Here is a 4631-nt window from a genome sequence, read left to right as displayed (position 1 = left end):
TTTTTTTTGTTTGTTTTTTTCTCTCTGTCACATTATGGCAAGGTCTCTCACTTTCTCTGTCACATCTTGTACATTATTACTAAGCATTGAGGTCATCAGGATATCATTTGCACTGTCATTAAAAAAATAAAAAAATATTAATAATTTCAAGAATAATTCATGACTAAAACAACAGAATTGCCTGCAGCGGGTTAAAGCCCCTTCTTATTGAAATTTTGCCTTTTGTGGTCACAAAGTGTTTGACGATCAAATATATATATATATATATATATATATATAGATATATATATATATATATATGTATATATGTATATATATATATATATATATATTATATATATATATATATATAAATAATAAATAAAAATTAAATAATATTATATATATATTAAAATTAAAATTAAATGTAGAAACAATGTTTGAAATAATAAAAATAGTAAATATAGTGCCTCACACACCTGAATCATTCGTAGGTGTGTTGGATTAAAGTCAAATTTAAACATTAAAAATATATTAAGTGTAGAAAAACTATAAATCCAAATATAAATTAATGATTGATTAAAATGCTGTTAATAAAATCTTGTAATCATTTAAGTTTGAGTAGTGTGCAGGATTTATAAATCTCTTAAAGTTATGTGAAATCATAAAAGAAATGTATTTTATTAAAAATCAGGTAATTATAAAGGCAGCAAAGGGTGGGAGGTTGCTTTTATCCCACACTTGGGGTAAAAAGTCCCCCAGCATGGAACAAACAAACAAACAATTAAATAGTACCAAAAACACTTTTTGTCAAAAGGTGTACCATTACAGATTTATTTTTTAAATCAAGAACTTCTGCATTATTCTGTTTTTAGTCATCATCTAGAGTGCTTTTTTATCCTAAATTCTATTCTATTACTCATTCAACACTAATTTGAAAGTTAAGTCATGCTCATTCAAACTGAAAATCACAGTCTTTTGTTTCAAATTCATAGTACAGTATATGCGATCATTTCTAGGATTTCTCAGTAGCTATGTGCAAATAGATGTTAGATCAAATTACCTCAAAATCAACAAACCCATGTCAAACAACAAGCTTATGGGTCAGGAAAAAATCTACATTTTTAAGTAAATGCTGTAGTGGTGCTTATTAATTGTTATGGAAGAATATAAAAGGACCTACATCTTCTCAGGAGAACCACAAGCCCTCACACAAGAAGTCCCAGGCCAAGATCGCTCATGTAAAAGGAAGTGATGTCACTGTTTTCAATGAACACAGCTCCTGTCAAAGGAGGGAACTGAGATAAGCACTGCAGTATCAGGCAGTCAACATTAAAGAGCATTTGTCTTTTGTCAGTGAGGACCAGAAAACGCGGAGCAATCTGTGACAATGTGTTCATGTTTGATTCAGTCGTCTGTGTACATATTTAGGTGGTGAGAGCAACAAAGATTTATCTGCAGCATAAAACATCATGATCAAGGTCTTTGGACACTTGTGTGCAGGGCAGGCTAACTACACAATTAGTCAAAATAATGTTTTGCAAAACATGATGTGCTCATGAACACTGATGCAATGCACATTGATTTATTATGTAATTGTACATACATTCTTATTTTAATAGAAGGATTTGTGTGTTCTGTGCGAAGAAAACATGACTGAAAAAACATTTCGAAATCTAGACTAGAGTTCAGAAGACACTAATACACACACACACACATACACACACGCACACATATTAAAATAGCTACTGGCATTGTCTTGCAAGAGCAAAGTATGTTATTTTACAAACGAAGTCAGCTGCAAAAGTTCGCTCGTGATATTGACAACATTAAACTTAATTGCTGAGCTTACTCAAGTGGTTTACGGCCGATTACTGCCCTAAGTCATTTAACTTTCCTAATTTCATTTTCGTGTGCGTCTCCTGCTGTGTGTTCTGTTACGACTAAAAGGTGCATGAAAAAATCACATCAGCTCCGAGCAATCAAGTTCTTCATTTCCCATAAATCAGCAGTGTAACATCAACTGGTCAAGTTTTATAGAGATGCTGCAAATGCCAAAGCACTAAGCCAGAAATATCACAGAATAATACATGGAAAATGCATTCAGTTATGGATTCGGTTGGGGATTTACTGAAAACTTTCATAGACAAAAGAATGTTAAAGTGATTCTAGACAGCATTATTTAGCTCAAGGGTCAATCACATAGAGCTGATAGAACATTCTGTGCTGAAATCTCTATGTATATACTGTATATTGTACATTCACACTGCCTTATAATTCACTATGTACTGTATGTGGGTCAAAGACGAAAGGGGTTTCAAGAATCAAAACAATAATTTTAAAAAAGATTTAAATATTTTGTTTGATTTTATTTTTTTCTGAGCAAAAAATAATAACTATCGTACATTTTTAAGAAGACACCCACTAAAATGTTATTCAGTGTAACAACAGTTCATATAATAAAAAATCTTGGCAGGCAAATTTAGAACAAGAATCATTAGATGACATTAAAAGACTAAAAGGAACACATTGCGGCCCCCAAAAACTAATTAATTGTAATTTTAAATTTACCATCCTTCAAACCACTAGGTTTTACCCATTTGTCAGCAAGATGTTTTTAATCATTTAAAATATAATACAATTTAATATGATCACTTTTTCTTTTATATATTTTAATGCCAGTCAGAATAAGTATGTTGTTTAATTTTTACATAAATTTATACTGAATGACGATGGAACATCCATATTTTGACATTTTATTTTCACAAGTTAATTGAAACATTAAATTACACACTTTGCTTATATTTAATATGCTTTTTACATATATAACATTGCTTTTGTAAATTTAATTTAATAGTGATATTGGATATTATTAATATTTAATAATATTTTGACCCTGGACCACAAAACCAGTCATAGCATAAGGGCCAATTTGAAAGCTGAATAAATTAGCTTTCCATTGGTGTATGGTTTATTACGATCGGACAATATTTGGCCGAGATACAACTATTTGAATATCTGGAATCTGAGTGTGCAAAAAAATCTAAATATAGAGAAAATCACCTTTAAAGTTGTCCAAATTAAGTTCTTAGCAATGCATATTACTAATCAAAAAATTCTAATCAAAGTTTTAATAGATTTGCAGTAAAAAAAATGTACAAAATATCTTCATGGAACATGATCTTTACTTAATATCCTAATGATTTTTGGCATAAAAGAAAAATCAATAATTTTGACCCATACAATGTATTTTTGGCTATCGCTACAAATATACCCCATCAACTTAAGACTGGTTTTGTGGTCCAGGGTCACATATGTTCTCGTAAATTACTGTAACGACAGTGTATCTCAGTGAGTCACGTTTTTAAGTTAAAAGTCCAATAATTAAAGTAGATTTTAACAAGTTTTTAAAAGGCTGATCTGTGGTATTTTTCATAACTGTCACATCAGGGCAAGTTGTCACATTTTTAATTTTTCAAGTTGCTACATGTGTTTTAAAGGGGTCATTGATCATGATTTCACATTCTTAACTTTAGTAAGTGTGTAATGTTGCTGTTTTAGCATAAACAACATCTGGAAAAAAAAGTTACAATGCTAAAAGGGAGATATTTGCTTTTTAAGGTCTGCAACAAACGGTTGCTAGGGACTACAACAAGCTTCTTCCTGGGTTGGTGCCATCACAAACCCTAAAATTTACATAAACTCTGCCCCCTGAAACACGCAACATGTGTGGCTGCTTTAGAGAAGAGGAGGACTGATTTAATACAGTGTTGGTGCCATGCCGTCGTAACATTGCGTCGTTATTTTCACCCTGATTGTTTGGCCTTTTTGGGGATGCTGGACTTTATGGAACAATGGTTAAAATGTATGTTTAACTCCATTTCTGAAAATTATAATTCCAATATAGCTCTCTGTGCTGCACATTTTATGGAGGACAGCTTCCTCTCGACAGCGATAAATGCTAAATATCAGATTGTGCTTCCAGCATGATATTAATGTGGTTTAAGGCTTTATTAACGCCTACACTTACCCCAACCCTAACTTGGCTTTATGTGATAAGTGTAAACTATTCTTTGACTAGAGCTTTTATGTAGCGTTTACCCACATGCTCATTTTGCTACAGGCATGCTAGATGTGGTTCTGTTTTTGATTTGGTCATTGTAGTAAAGCCATGGTTAGTCTTCATAATGGGCTCATAGTTCTGATGACAGATATTTGACTGTTCTATAAAGATGATACATAATGATTAAAATAAATGTCAGATGTCATGTGGAATAATGCACTGCAATGGCATATACTTTTGGTGTAATCATAGGTAAGTGTAATAAGTATAACTGTGATCAGAATTTTTGCAACAGATACATTTCTGTGGATAAACAAACAACTTCCTGTGGACACAGTTAAAACTTCTCTCCTCCTATCTAATGCAACCACACAAAACAGTATGTACCATTTTTGACAGGCTGTAAAAAATCATGTGTGTATTTGTCAGCAGTATACTGAACATATTTGAAATCCACATGGAAATGCAAGCTTGCTGATATGATAGCGGAGTAATATATGACCCTTCCACTCAAGCCATGGGGACCGTCTGCCATTGCAAATAAAAATACAGGACCTGGCTTTCTGATTATCCCAGAATGCCATTGGGC

Source organism: Cyprinus carpio, chromosome A14, assembly GCF_018340385.1.
Source record: "Cyprinus carpio isolate SPL01 chromosome A14, ASM1834038v1, whole genome shotgun sequence".
In the NCBI taxonomy this organism is placed as follows: domain Eukaryota; kingdom Metazoa; phylum Chordata; class Actinopteri; order Cypriniformes; family Cyprinidae; genus Cyprinus; species Cyprinus carpio.
The sequence above is the reverse complement of the archived record's forward strand: the minus strand, read 5'-3'. Positions refer to the sequence as shown.